A 16,493-nucleotide genomic window follows, 5' to 3' on the forward strand; every position below is an offset into this window, starting at 1 on the left:
TAAATAGTACCTGCTCTTAAGGTTCTTTATTAAAAACACACTACTTCAAAATACAACTTCTGTGGTAGAAATCTCACACTGGGCCCTAAGAATGACCACCTCTCTCCTGAAAGAAGGCCTTACATCTAAATGACATATTCCCTTATCCTGAATAGCCCCTTTGTGAAAACATCTTCAATCTCTCCACATTCAAATGCATACTTTTTGGTGTTTTGTTAAACTTCCTTACTCAAGGCATGTGAAAGTTCCTGGGCCAGGTATCAAACCCACACCACAGCACTGACCTGAGCCACTGTAGTCACAATGCTGGATCCCCAACCCGCTGAGCCATAAAGGAACTGCCAGAGCATACTCCTGAGGACAAACCTTTCTATTTCTACTGGGTTTTAGAATCATATATTACTGTTTAATCAGCAAAATGAAAAATGTTGAGTTGTTTTGATATAGAGGAACCCTGGGGCAACAAGGATACCTTATAAGGCAAGTACAATTTGAATTTTGAAAACCACAAGCATCCTTCACAGAGATGAAGCCATTAGAAGATAAATTTTTTCAAAAGATTTTGTTACATGAGTTATTTTCTATCTTTTTAAAGAAACCATACCTTTAACAGAGAATTATTTACTACTCTCACCTTGTTCGTGAATGAATGCCTGGAACAACATCCCACATCTTATTTACTTATCATCTGCTGATTCAAAAATCACCTAAAAGCTCAATTCTTTTACTTGACCTAGTAAATCGTGCTGAACTTGCACAGCGAAAGACTGTACATGGTATTTTTCCTAGCTCACCAATGTCTATAGCTGGACAAGGTGAGACCAAGGTGACCTCCTCCCCCTATTAAAGGAAACGACTAACCTATAATTTGAATATGCCACTATTTTACATATGAATTTAAAAAGAAAACTTCCCTGCCTGCCATATTTCCTAAGAATATCAACTTCTCAGGACAACAACACTATGCCTATATCTCATAAAAACCAGGCAAAAATTTGTAGATGCTATTACACTTTTGGAACGTTCAGCCACATAACAGTTTTTTGAGAAGCATCTCATATCTTTAGCAAACTATTAAAAGATGATCTCCCATTCTTTGACATATATGGACAGTGTAAGATATAAGCAAAAGCTAAATGAAACGGTCTTTAATGAAATTCTTGCTTCTAACAGAGTATGAAATTCAATAGTCCAGTCACCAGGAACCTTGCTATTTCAAGCTATTATTTACCTTACAAACCACATTTAATTAGGGTTATAGTATATAAAGCTTAATTATAGTTTGTATTTGTTGCATTTTAAAGTTATTAGAAAATAACAAAATCTTTCCCTTTGCTGACATTCTAAACACACTTTTAACTCCACTGTGCAGTATAAATTTATAACTATTTTATGTCTTAGTGGGTTTTGGAATGCCAATACCATTGCATACTTATTTGTTGAAATAAATCCTTTTAAAAATCACATTGCAGGAGTTCCCATTTTGGCACAGTGGTTAATGAATCTGACTAGGAACCATGAGGTTGTGGGTTCCATCCCTGCCCTTGCTCAGTGGGTTGACGATCCGGCGTTGCCGTGACCTGTGGTGTAGGTTGCTGACGCGGCTCGGATCCCGCATTGCTGTGGCTCTGGCGTAGGCCGGTGGCTACAGCTCCGATTCGACCCCTAGCCTGGGAACCTCCATATGCCGCAGGAGCAGCCCTAGAAAAGGCAAAAAGACAAAAAAAAAAATCACACTGCCAATTCTCCTTGGCCCTAGAAAACCAACACGCCAAAAACTCAACTAAAAGCAAATAAATCAAGATACATTTGAAATGTTATTAAATGATCCTGAAGACCAAATCTAGGACAACTACAAAAAGATCCCCAATCTCTGCTACCAAGGAGAATTCTGTTAATTCACTCACATACCATTCACAGAAAAGAGATCATCAACATACCCTTGAAAACAAAACATATTTGCTGAGATGGACTGTAAGTCAGAGGGTTTTGCTTTCTCCTCATCATCATTCCTTGATCTGCGAGAAAAAATTGTAACCCAGCTGAGACTGTCTTTAATTGATTTGTCTTTAAAGAGATATAAGTGCTTAAACAGGCCTTGCAAAAAAAAGCAGTGCAGCCCTTGCCAGTGGGATATAAGTTATACTGGCAATGAATTAACTGTGTTCAGTTAGATAAAAGGAAAGAAGAAAAAGACAACCTACAATAGCACTGAAAATCCAAGGTAATGCAAACATTTTCACCAAGAAATAAAAGTAGCTGAGTACCCATGTATTTCAGATGAAACTCAAAGATCTGGGGGTGTACACAGTAAGTCCTTCCCATAAAGAGGAAAATTATCTATCAGTCCTTCTGAGAGTTCCCTGAATTAGCATTCTCCATGGAGCTGAAAGTCATAAGAGAATGTGAGTCATTCCTGAAGAGTGCAATGACAAAATGAAAAAGACTTCAGGGGTATTAAGATAAGGAGAAACTAAAGGAACTATCTAGAAATACACACATATTGTATATAACTTAACAAAAATAATAGTTATCAAACACCTTCCTATATAATTCTATACCCTCAAGGAAGAAGGGCATATGCTGAGGGAAGCTATATGCTAGCTGAACATACTAGGTTTCAGTTTTCCACATCAAACATATGCAGATCCAGGGGTTCCTGGAATATTCTAAAAGTTTATGTCTAGAATGGGAACTGTTCACTGCCAACTCAAATGCCCACTCCAACATAGATCACACTTGACAGAGTTGGTTAGATCCACAACCTTCATAAAAGATTCGATCAGCTCTGAAACAGAGTCTAGAAGCTCTTACAAAGGAAAAGTTTTCCATTTATAGCAGCACTTGTCTAGGAGACATCAAAACAAAATTTTGGCCACTACAATGGAGTCATTTTAACTGAGCATATACAGATCTACAAACTCACTCCTTCCTATGCAAAATGCTAGTTTTCAATCCTCAATTAGAACCATCATTCCTGCCCTTTTTAGTACTAAAAATCCAAGCTTTTCTTCCTCAACAATTACTCAATGAATTTCTTTACAAAATGTTCCCTTGCCTAGCAAATGAATAAACTCAGCTTTGTTTTATTTTGCTTGGTTTTGTTTTTTAGTCCCAGTAGCCTTTGTTTTATTCTTTGACACACTAACTTTTCAAGGATACACTTTCCCCTTCCTCCACCAAAAGCAAATCAGAACTGGCCTAGGAGTTGGTGCTGGTCAATAGCACAGTCCACCCTAGCAATCAGAAATAGTTGCTGCAAAAACTCATCAACCATCTGACTGGTGGTTATATCAAGCCACTGGTGTTCCTGAAAATCTGCCAGACAATTAGAATCATCACCTCAGCAAAGCAGCAATCCTGGGAGTACTAAATGATAGTGTTGACAAGTAAGAGGTTGGGAGGTGGGACATAACTGATTTTTAAAGACAAATCTCCTTTTTATCCTCATTGTTTATCATGTACATAGTCCAAATGTCAAAGAGGTAAGAGAAAACCAATTACTAAGTAACAGTTGTTTGTCCCTCAAAGACAGGTATTCCCCTACTATAACAAATGGCAGATGGGGAGAGGTGTTGCTGGGAACCATGGAACACCACATTCACCAACCCAAGACTATCTACCTCTGATCACCCAACCTTCTCTGAGGGACTTCTGCTTTAGGTAATTTCAATTGAAGGATATTTGCTAAATAAAAAAGTTTTATTTAGATAATATAAATAATATGATTTGTTTTGTTAGGTTAGACTCAATTCCTCAGCACATACCAAGCTTTCCTCTCCCAATTCTCAGAGAATATTACAGTTTCTATGAAACTCAAATAGACAAGAAAATAAATAAATAAGTGAATAAATAAATAAAATGGTACCATGGATTTTTAAATTAAGGAAATAACATGATAAAAATCATGTTTTAAGATTAATAACATGACATGATAACCTGGGAGTATATTTGAAAGATAATGGAAGCTAGCAGATCCACTCAATAGGAGATCATAACGGGTCCATATAAAATAAAACAATGGCTGCTGGAATAGTAAAAAAAGAGCTGAATCTGACATTACCAACAAACTTCACCTTTCTATTACAATTCAGTTCATTCTGAGAATAAAGTAGCAGCAGGTAATTACTTTAATTTGACTGATTAGAAAAAGGGAACCTTAAGAATTCACCTGTGAAGTCCTAAGGTCTTCATTTTCTACCTAGGTTACAGGGTGCCTGAAGTTCAACTATTCAGAAATCATCCTTTTCAATTACAATGTCCTACTTTCCTGGCATTTTCTGCCAAAATACCCTAGAAGGAATAATATCAGAAGTACTCATTTAGCAGTGGTTAACAAATCCAACTATGAACCATGAGGGTGCGAGTTCGGTCCCTGCCCTTGCTCAGTGGGTTAACAATCCGGCATTGCCGTGAGCTGTGGTGTAGTTTGCAGACGTGGCTCGGATCCCATGTTGCTGTGGCTCTGGTGTAGGCTGGTGGCTACGGCTCCGATTCGACCCCTAGCCTGGAAACCTCCATATGCCGCGGGAGCGGCCCAAGAAATAGCAAAGGAAAAAAAAAAAAAAAAGAAGTACTCATTTAGCCACTATTGATCCTTAAATCTTAGATGGTAATTATCTTGCTTGCCTGATTTCTCCATGAGCGCCCAGCTCCATCCTCACCCCCATCTTCATAAAAAGGACCTGGGCAAAAACAAGGGTCTAAGAACCTAATTTTATCTGACATGGACAGGAGACAAATGAGATTTAATTAAATGCTTTGCCAAAATCAGTAATGAAATCAGAATCAGAGTCAAGAGTTTTAAACTTCTAATCTCAGAGCTTTAAGATAACCTTCATATTTTCTCTGCCCTTGGATATAATATGAAAAAAAAATAATAACAAAAAAAATTACAGAACTTTCAAGATAGACTCTATCCTCCTTTGTTGTTATTTTAACACATTAGTGGGGCAAGAGTGGTAATATACACAGCTAATAAATCGAAGAGGATATGAATCTAAGCTTCCTTCAGAGACTCCCTGCTACAGCCAAGGCAAAGTTCTGATTCTACTGCCTGGTAAGTAAGGCCCTTAGTATCTGAAATGCAACAATTCTTTTCAACTTCATCCTTCACCACACATTTTCCACTTCCTCACTTACCACCGAATCTACTGAATGAATACAGATCCCCAGAGTTCACTATCTTCTCAAACTTCCACGTCTTACTTAGCTCATTCCACTTTTCTTCATAGAACACTCTTTTCCCTTGCAGCATGGCTACGTTAAGCTCATGCTCTCACTCAGAAATAATTTTCTGACATCCCTCCTCTAGGACACGGAAACACATTCCTCCCCTAACCCACACCACGTCTGAAACAGGCTTCCTCCTTTATGCACCTCTCTATCAAACATCTCAAAGGATATTTCAATTCCCAAACTAGTGAATTAGTTTAGCCTATTACAGGTTCTAATCAGTAGTTCCCAGTTCTGTGTTCTTCCTACAGAACAGTATTCAATCTATTCCATCAAGATGTATAGCTGAGGGTTTTTTCCCTTCTTCTTGTATTTTGGTTTATTGTCTAAGAATCCTCAGTATTCTTCCTGTTAAACTCAACAGTTTTAAGTACATTTAGAATGCAGCTATTAGCTTCTTGAAGGAAAATCCAACCAAAATTAAATACATATGGAAGTTTTCCCATATAAGGCTTCATGGATTGATCTGACCAAAAAATGAACTTTCATGAATATTCATAATGCTGCTTTTAAAAAAAGAAACTTCACTTAAAATGTTCTTTGTACCTATTTGGAAAATGTATTCATATAATAGCTTCTGAATGATCAAAAAGTTGAATATGACTTCAAAAAGTTGAAATATATAATCAGTTAATGTATGATTATTTTAAATAAAGAATGATATCCACGCTCCAATAGGAAATATCTGCCTCCAGAATAAACATCAGAGTTAAAACTTGCAACATCCAATTCCATGTTCCCTTGATCTTTTTAGGTAGGATAATTTTAAAAGGATATATCAAAATGTGAAAACCACAATATTCAGAACCCTGTTCAAAACTTTCCCAGATTGGAGGCTGCATGACATCCCAATGCCGTTAATGTAAAACAAACAGAAGCTTCAAACAAAACACCATCTAAAACTACACCCAGCTACAGCCTGAAACTGGTGACAGATCCCAAATCTGTTGCAACTCCATATATAAGGCAATTTTTATAATAATACTAGGTTGAGGGGTTTTACCAAATCAATAGTTCTAATAAAAGCACAAAATGTGAGCTACAATAAAATGCTCATATGGGTATCACTTTTCTTTTCAGAATGACTTTAGTCAATCAGTTTAACCTATTCTGTCTACTTATTAAAGCCTAAAATGTAATAGTTGTAAAATTACTATTTTAAAATGTTTTCTGCAGGGCATCTATCCGGAGAAAACCATGACTTGAAAAGATATGTGTACCCCAGTGTTCACAGCAGCACTATATACAATAGTCAGGATATGAAAGCAACCTAAATGTCCATCAGCAGAGGAATGGATAAAGAAGATGTGGTACAAATATACAATGGACTATTACTAAGCCATAAAAAAGAATGAAATAATGGCATTTGCAGCAACATGAAGGAACCTAGAAATTATCATGTTAAGTGAAGTTAGACAGTGAGAGACAAACATCATATGACATCACTTATATGTGGAATCTAAAAAAAAAAAGGATACAAATGAACTTATTTACAGAATAGAAACAGACACACAGACTTGGCAAACTTAAGGTTACAAAGGGGAGAGGGGAGGGAGGGATAGACTGGGGGTTTGGGATGGAAATGTTCTAAAATTAGGTTGTGATGATGGTGGTACAACTATAAATATAATAAAATTCATTGAGTTGTTTAAAAAATGTTTTCTAGGAGTTCCCGTCGTGGCGCAGTGGTTAACGAATCCGACTAGGAACCATGAGGTTGCGGGTTCCATCCCTGGCCTTGCTCAGTGGGTTAAGGATCCGGCATTGCCGTGAGCTGTGGTGTAGGTTGCAGACGCGGCTTGGATCCCGCGTTGCTGTGGCTCTGGCGTAGGCCGGTGGCTACAGCTCCGATTCAACCCCTAGCCTGGGAACCTCCATATGCCGCGGGAGTGGCCCAAGAAATAGCAGCAACAACAACAGCAAAGACAAAAGACAAAAAAAAAAAAGTTTTCTAAACGATTTGTACAACTTAAGTCCATTATTCTTGCTCTAAAACAGAATTACTACTCACTGAAGAGATCATGTTTAGAATTAAACACTGTAAAATGCAGATCACAAATTAAAATATTGGTCAATTTGAATCAGAAGGTTAAATTCTAATAAAATGATTTATTATCATACTTTGACGATAAAGATATGTTAGTGAACTCATACTAATTGCTATACAATGTGATTTCCTTATTTACTTCAGGGAGAAATGGAATACAGAAAATAAATTAGGCATTCTAAAAATCAGAGTGAAACAAAATACAGCCTAACTAGATTTGAAATTTAGTATGGCAACAACAACAAAAAAAAAAACAGGCTACAAAGTATTATATTTTTGCCCTTTACCTTCACTCTTCCCTGCTGCCAGCTCTTGTTTTAGACGTTCTCCTGTGAGGAAATAGCAACAATGCCATTTTCCTTCCCAGTGCAATCAGGTTTTGGCAAACTTAAGTCATTTTGTCAGTTAAAAATAGAAACTCAACCCAAAATGTGTTTTGCAAATAACTTCTTAAGTATTGAGTAGTTCTCCTTTCTTGAATGGTATTAAATTTTCCATTTATCATTTTTAAATGTACAAATTAAACTAAAATCTGCACATGTAGCTGAATAAGTAATAGATTCCAAATTAATAACACATTATGCAAGACTCTTTCATAAACATTCACTGAGAGCAAAATTATGCCATTCTGCAAAGAGAATTCCTGTGAGATCAGTCCTTAGTAGCTATGATATTTCAAAACACTGCTTTTATTTTTATATAAACACTATTGTGACTCCTTTTTAAGATGGCAGCCAACTTTGCCAGAAGCTTAAATAACTGTTTGCATCAAACAAGTGTCTTCACTGGATCCAACACCAGATCCATTCAAGAGTATTAAACTAGGCCTACCTAAATAAAGTTTTATTGAAACATAGTCATGTACATATGGTTATGTGTTGGCATGGCTACTTGTGCTCTACAAAGGCAGAGTTGAGTAGAGACAACATGAGTTGTGACAGAAATCATATGACCCACAAAAGCTAAAATATTTACTGTCTGGCCCTTTACAGAAAAAAAAAAAAATTACCTATACCAGAATTTTTTCAAAATAAACTGGATAAAATTACCTCATTATCTTCACTGTTCAGCTATGAAATGAAGGTGAGAGAGTGCTTACAGGACTTCTTAAACACAGTTAACTTTTAATACTTACTTGGAACCCATGCATATGGTATTGTTCAAAAAACTGAACAAAGCAGGGTTTACTCAGCAGCTCAGATGAAGATAAAATCTTCTGAGACTCAAAATTCAAAACATCTACACCCGGCACCACCCTAATTACTATTACTCAGCATGAAGTATGGTTATTGTCATAGGAGATTGAATAATAATAGAAGCCTATTTGTATGCCATTATTTCCATTAAAGGATTTTCAAGGGGAAAAAAGCAAAAATGGCTACAGGTAGTTAAAACAATTGAATTTTAAAGTTTTGTAATTTAAAAACAATGGTGTTAAATTTTCAATGATGCTGTTTCACTGGAGAGTCATTTTTAAGTTTTGGAGTAAAAAATCCAAGAGCTAAACCCCAGATTAAAATGTCAATACCTAGATATTAATAACAGGTAATGGATATTACCTATTCAACAAATATTTGATGAATAAAGGGTGAGTTACAGGGATGCTCAGGTTATTACTTTCACTGCAATTATTTTTGTATGTTACAATTTTCACTCTCCTCAGTTAAGAATGTAGACCTAGCGAAAGAGGTTCTTGAAATCCAGCCCATGACCACTGTTGTAGAAAGGCCATCTGGGACTGGGTGTTGATACTGCCTCAACCTGGAGAGGGGATGGACACCCCCCCAACAACAACAACAACAAAAATCATAGTGCATGAAAACAATTCATAGAAAGCCCTTGGAGTTCCCGTCGTGGCAGAGTGGTTAACAAATCCGACTAGGAACCATGAGGTTGCGGGTTCGATCCCTGGCCTTGCTCAGTGGGTTAAGGATCCGGCGTTGCCGTGACCTGTGGTGTAGGCTGCAGACGCAGCTCAGATTCCGCGTTGCTGTGGCTCTGGCGTAGGCTGGTGGCTACGGCTCCGATTTGACCCCTAGCCTGGGAACTTCCATATGCTGCGGCAGCAGCCCTAGAAAAGGCAAAAAGCCAAAAAAAAAAACAAAAAAACCCCGAGTCCTGAAAGGCATGTAATTTTATCCTAGTGATAGATGAGTTATTAAGATGCTGACCCTCACCAACTGCCCAGCAAGTAATTCACAGTGTTTAGAATTTCCAAAAGACTACGCTTAGAGTAGTATATATAAATAAGGAAGAAACCTGGTTTTTGGAATGAGTCATAAAGACCAAGTAGTTTGAATCATGACTCTAGCCTATTTCCTATGTGATGAGAGTTATTTAACCTCTGAACCCCTGTCTCTGCATGAGGATAATGACGGTACTAGTTTGATAGGATTATTATGATGATTAAAGGTGACATCGTAGGAGGGCCTGACCCTTGGAATGCAAAAATAAATAATACATAATATATAGAACCTTGGGCCAGGCATATATTGCTCAGCAAACAGATTAGGTAGGTACTGTTATTAAAAGTTGCTCAAAGTCACAAAATGAGCAAGGGACAGAGCAGATGTAAATCCAGGAAGTACAGCTCCAGTGTCCATGTTCTTTGCTACCTCATTATACTGCAGTTATTATTAGAAGGAGCATCCCAAATATTCCTAAGAATGGCTCCATGTCAAACAAAGTATTTAAAGTCCTTCTATGTCAACACTTGAATTATAATAGATTCTAGTTTTGGAACAACCCTGCTCTGTTGCTAAAATGCTGTTGGTAGCACAAAGCTAATACTATGGTCAAAGTTCAGTATTTGCTGCTCACTTCAGCAGCACATATACTAAAAAATTGGAATGACAGAGAGAAGATTAGCATGGTCCCTGCTCAAGGATGATAGCAAATTCGTGATGCATTCCATATTGCTGACATGAAAACAACCTAAAGGTCCACTGACAGATGTGGTACATATATACATTGGAATATTACTCAGCCATAAAAAAGAAAAATTAATGCCATTTGCAGCATGATGGATGGAAATAGAGACTCTCATACTGAGTGAAGTAAGCCAGAAAGAAAAAGACAAATGCTATATGATATCACTTATTTTGTGGAATCTAAAATACAGATGATCCTATAGGAAAAAAAAAAAAAGCAGAAACAGATCACGGCCAAGGAGAGTAGACTTGGGATTCCCAAGGTGGAAGTGGGAGGAATGGAATGGACAGGCATTTTGCAAACTGTTATATTTGGAATGGATGGGAAATGGGTCCTTACTGTACAGAACAGGGAAATGTGTGTGATTACTGTGCAACAGAACTTGATGAAACACTGTAAATCAGCTATACTTAATAATACTGACTCAGGATTAAGATGGCGAAATAGAAGGACTAGAGCTCACCTTCTCTCATAAAAACAACAAAATTAAAACCAAATGCTAAACAACCTTCAACAAATGCACTGCAAACCTTCAAAAAGATATCCTATTCCAGAAGACAAAGAAGAGGCCAGATCAAGAGGTAGGAGGGGCGATTATGCGATATAAGCAACACTATACCTGCCGGGGGGGGGGGGGCACCCACAGACTGGAAAGTAACTGTATCACAGAGACTTACCTGCAGGAGTGAGAGTCCTGAGCCCCACATCAGGTCCCCATGCCTGGGGATCTGGCATTTGGAGAAAGAGCCCCCACAGGATCTGGAATTGAAGGCCAGTGGGGCTTTCACACAGTAGTTCCATGGGACTGGGGGAAACAAAGACCCCATTCTTGAAAGGTGCACACAGATTTTCATGTGTACTGGGTCCCAGGGCAAAGCAGAGACTCCATAGGAATCTGGGTAAGATCTGACTGCAGATCTTGGAGGATCTCCTGGGAAAATAGAGGGTGACTGTGGCTTGTTGTGGGGGAAAGACAGTGCAGGCAAAGCTCTCAGGAATCAGTATGTGTCCACTTAGAGGTGGCCATTTTGGAAAAATCTGGCCCCACCCATCAGTGCTTAGAAGCCCAGGCCAAACAATAATTCAGGTGAGATCACAGCCCCACTCATCAGAAAACAGGCTGCCTAAAGACCCCACAGGCACACAGCCACCTCTAATCTCACCCAGAGACAAAGCCCCACCCACCAGAGGGATAGGAATCAGCCCCACCTACCAGTGGGCAGGCCCCAGACCCTCCCATCAGGAAGCCTATAACAAGGCTCCATACTAACTTCAGCAACAAGGCAGGCAGACATCAGAGGTAAGAGAGGCTACAACTCTACTGTCTGCAAAAAGGACACCACACTAAAAACCCATAAAAATGAACAAGAAAAAAAACCCCAGAAAAACAGCTAAGTGATCTGGAGATTATCAGCCTCCAGAAAAAAGACTTTAGACCGATGATGCTGAAGATGATGCAAGACACTGAAAATAAACTAAGGCAAAGCTGAAGATGATGCAAGACACTGAAAATAAACTGGAGGCAAAGATTGATAATTTACAGCAAATATTGAGGAAAGAACTACAAGATTTAAAATTTAAGCAAGCAGAGATGCAAAATACAATAACTGAAATAAAAAATTCATTAAGCAATCAACAGCAGAATGCAGGAGGCAGAAGAACAAATAAGCGAGTGGAGGACAGACTAGTAGAAATCACTGATGTGGAACAGAAAAAAGAATGAAAAGAAATGAAGACAATCTAAGAGAACTCTAGAAAAACATTAAATTCACCAACATCCATATTATAGGGGTGCCAGAAGGAAAAGAGAGAGAGAAAGGGACAGAAACAATATTCGAGGAGATAATAGCTGAAAACTTCCTTAACATGGGAAAGGAACCACTCGCTTAAATACAGGAAGCATATGAGTACCATATAAAATAAACCCAAGGAGGAACACCCCAAGACACATATTAATCAAACTGATCAAAATTAAGGACAAAGAGAAAATACTGAAAGTAGCCAGGGAAAAGAAACAACATACAAGGAAACCCCGATAATGTTATCGGCACATTTTTCAACAGTAACTCTGCTGGTCAGAGGGAGTGGCATGACATACTTAACCATGATGAAAGGAAAAAACCTCCAACCAAGATTACTTTACCCAGCAAGGCTCTCATTCAGAAGAAGAAATCAAAAGCTTTACAGATAAGCAAAAGCTAAGAGAATTCACCAACACTAAAGCAGCTTTACCACAAATACTAAAGGAACGTCTCTAGGCAGAAAAGAAAAGGCCATAACTAGAAATAAAAATACCACAAATGACAAGGCTCACCAGTAAAGTCATTCATACAGTAAAGATAGAAAATCATCCATGCACAAATATGCTACCAAAATCAGAAATCGTGAGAAGAGGAGGGAACCAATGCAGGACACTGGAAATGCACTTGCAATTAAGAGACCAACAACTTAAAACAATCTCATATATAGAGAGAGACTCCTATATCAAAACTTCAGGGTAGCTGCAAACCAAAAATCTAAAATCAAACCAAAAACAAGTCCAAAACAGTTAATAAACTGGCAATAAAAACATACATATCAACAATTATCTTAAATGTAAATGGATTAAATGCTCCAACCAAAAGACATAGACTGGCTGAATGGATACAAAAACAAGATCCATATATATGCTGTCTTCAAGAGACACATTTCACTACTAGGGAAGCTTACACATTGAAAGTGAGAGGATGGAAGAAAATATTCCATGCAAACGGGAATCAAAAGAAAGCTAGAGTGGCAATACTCATATCAGACAAAATATGCCTTAAAATAAAGAATATTATAAGAGACAAGGAAGAACATTACATAATGATTAAAGGATCAATCCAAGAAGATATAACAATTGTAAATACATAGGCACCCAAAATAGGATTACCTCAATATATAAAGCAACTGCTAATGACCTTAAAAGGAGAAATTGACAATAACACAATAATAGTGGGGGACTTTAATACCCCACTTACAGCAATGGACAGATCATCCAGACAGAAAATCAATAAGGAATGAAGCATTAGGCCAGATGGACTTAATAGATATTTATAGGACATTCCATCCAAAAGCAGCAGAATACACATTCTTCTCAAGTGCACACGGAACATTCTCTAAGATTGATCACATTCTGGGGCACAAATCAAGCTTCAATAACTTTAAGAAAACTGAAATCAGGGACTTGGGGAGAGAGGACAAGATGGCGGAGGAGTAGGGGGACACGCTCACCCTCTCCCACAAACACAACAAAAAAAAACACATCTACAGAATAAATGACTCGCACAGAACAGCAACCAATCGCTGGCAGAAGAACCTAAACTCCAATAATGGCAAGAAGTTCGTGACATTACTGGGCAGAACGGGAGAAAAGAGGAGAGTGAGAGAAGGTGAATCCGAGCGGGACGGGCGCTCCCGAAAGGGAACTGCGGAGGAGAAAGGGATCCCGCACCCTGGAAAGTCACCTACCAGGGGAAAGATCAAACAAACTGGAGGAATCGCCAGATGCAGAGAAGAGTGTAGCAGTAAGTTGGAGTACGGAAAAGCCGATCAAGAACCCAACAGACCATCTGAACTATAGGCACAGTCACCAAAAATTGAGACGCCTGGGTGGGGGCTGGGCACCGAATCCTCGGCTCCAGAGGTTAGTCCCCAGGAAAGGGCCGGGGGACGCCTGGGTGGGGGCTGGGCACCGAGACCTCGCCTCCGAAGGTTAGTCCCCGAGAAAGGGCCGGGGGATGCCTGGGTGAGGGCTGGGCACCGAGACCTCGGCTCCAGAGGTTAGTCCCCGGGAAAGGGACGGGGGACGCCTGGGTGGGGGCTGGGCACCGAGACCTTGGCTCCAGAGGTTAGACCCTGAGAACGAGCTGGGGGGGGCGGGGCGGAGCGGAAACTGCTTGGGAGGTCTAGAAATCATTTGACGGGGCAGAGACTGCCTGGGAGACTAGAAAACAAAGCTGTCACAGAGGAAGGGAACAATAGGGGCGGGGAAGTGGAAAGCCGCATCAGAGGGAACCTGGGAGAAGAGCCTGGTCTGCGCCCGTGCTGGGGAGGGGAGAGAAGAAGGGGTGGGTCCCCATAGAATACCCCCCACGCCACAGCAAGCTTACAGGCCCGCTAGCTAACAGAAAGCTGTGCTTCCCAGTGCATCCTCTCCCCCCACCCCCGCCACCCCCTACACTCTCACTGGACCTGGGGCTGCCTGCCATCCAGGAGGGCTGGCCTCAACAATTGCCTGAAGCCTACCACCGCAGGGGCTGTCCCTGTACAGGCCTGCTTGCCCTTTGGAGGGGCTACACTTCCGCAGAGCAGCACCAAACACCACCAGCCCCCAAGAAAAGGCCTGCAGCCCAGAAAAGCTGCAACAAGCCTGGCCGAGTCGGGAAAAGATCTCAGATGGTTTTTCTGAGTCAGGCTGCCCCGGGGAGGAGCCTCTTGGATCTCCAACGGCCCTGCTATCCGCCCAAGCCCCCAGGGGGTGCCCTAGTGGATCAGCTGCATAGGACTGCCAGCTCCAGGCAGGACCCCCTGCAGCCCAGAAAAGCTGCAACAAGCCTGGCCGAGTCGGGAAAAGATCTCAGACGGTCTTTCTGAGTCAGGCTGCCCTGGGGAGGAGCCTCTTGGGTTTCCAGTGGTCCTGCTACCCGCCCAAGCCCCCAGGGGGTGCCCCACTCCCGAAGAATAGCTGCTCAGCACCACCAGCCCCCTGGAAGAGCCCCTGCAGCCCAGAAAAGCTGCAACAAGCTCGGCCAGACTGTGAAAAGATCCACCTACATTCTCAGGCTGTTCTTCTGAGTTGGGCTGCCCTAGGGAAGAGCCTCTTAGGTTCTCAGTGACCCAGATAGCTGCTCCAGCCCCCAGGGGGTGCTGCACTCCTGAGGAACAGCTGCCCAACACCACCAACCCCCTGCAAGAACCCCACAGCCTAAAAACACCAGAGCAAGCTCTGCATGACCAAGTGAAATCTGCTACCACCATGGTGTGGACCTCCCAGTCCTGTCTGCCCTCAGGAAGCCCTCCTTTGCTTCTAAGAAACACTGTTAGCCCCATCAACACTCCAGAAAAGCCACACTGCCTCAAAAAAGATTGACCAACAATGCCAGCCCTCAGGAAATATTCCACGGCAGTGACAAGGCAAACACTGCCCGATAACGGAGAGTACAACTCCCTCAGGAGAAAGAAAACAAGCAAGATGAAGAAGCTGAGAAACCACCCCCAGTCAAACCAACAGGAGAACTCACCTAAAACAGTCAACAATGAAACAGATCTCTGCAGTCTGACAGACCTGGAGTTCAAAAGAGAAATAGTGAAAATACTGAAGGAATTAAGAGAAGATATGAACAGTAATGCAGATACCCTCAGAAAGGAACTAGAAAATATAAGGAGGAGCCAAGAAAAACTAGAACATTCATTTGCAGAGATGCAAACTGAACTAGGGGCAGTAAAAACCAGAATGAATAATGCAGAAGAACGAATCAGTGATATGGAAGATAGAATAATAGAAATCACTCAATCCGGTCAACAGACAGAAAACCGAATCAAAAAACTGGAAAGCAATATAAGAGACCTATGGGATAATATAAAGTGGGCCAATCTATGCATAACAGGAATTCCAGAAGGAGTAGAAAAAGATAAGGGGATGGAAAATATATTTGAAGAAATTATCGATGGAAACTTCCCAAATCTAAAGGATATTGGGTTCAAGATACAAGAAGCACAGAGGGCCCCAAACAAACTGAACCCAAACAGACCCACACCAAGACACATCATAATAAAAATGGCAAAAGTTAATGATAAAGAGAGGATCCTAAAGGCAGCAAGAGAAAAACAGAATGTTACCTACAAGGGAACCCCCATAAGAATATCAGCTGACTTCTCTACAGAAACATTACAGGCCAGGAGGGAATGGCAAGAGATATTTAAAGTGCTAAAAGGAAAAAATATGCAACCTAGCATACTCTATCCAGCAAGAATATCATCTAAAATAGAAGGGGAAATAAAATTTTTTTCCAACAAACAAAACTTAAAGAATACAGCAAACACAAAACCCAGGTTAAAGGAAATATTGAAAGGGCTTCTCTAAACCAAAAAGAAAGGAAGGAAAGGGAAGAAAAAAGAAAAGAAAAAAAGAAGAAGAAGAGGAAGAACTAGGATTGAGGAAACCACAATCAGAGAGCAGTCACTCAAATAAGCCAGCATACAGATTTAATCATGAACAGGCCTCAAACAAAATAAAATTAAAAAGAAAAAAATAAAA

The 16,493-nt window shown here is 40.2% G+C and overlaps 1 protein-coding gene and 1 non-coding gene across 2 annotated transcripts in view; one reads left to right on the forward strand and one right to left on the reverse strand.

The window, feature by feature from the left end:
• Positions 1–16,493, reverse strand: part of LOC125136628 (protein argonaute 14-like) — a 67,435-nt gene that overhangs the window by 9,351 nt on the left and 41,591 nt on the right. The gene's annotated exons all lie outside the window — the stretch shown is intronic.
• LOC125136935 (U6 spliceosomal RNA) lies at positions 10,095–10,202 on the forward strand. The gene has a single exon (XR_007137264.1). It is a non-coding gene; the product is annotated as a U6 spliceosomal RNA (small nuclear RNA).

Source organism: Phacochoerus africanus, chromosome 9, assembly GCF_016906955.1.
Source record: "Phacochoerus africanus isolate WHEZ1 chromosome 9, ROS_Pafr_v1, whole genome shotgun sequence".
NCBI lineage: Eukaryota > Metazoa > Chordata > Mammalia > Artiodactyla > Suidae > Phacochoerus > Phacochoerus africanus.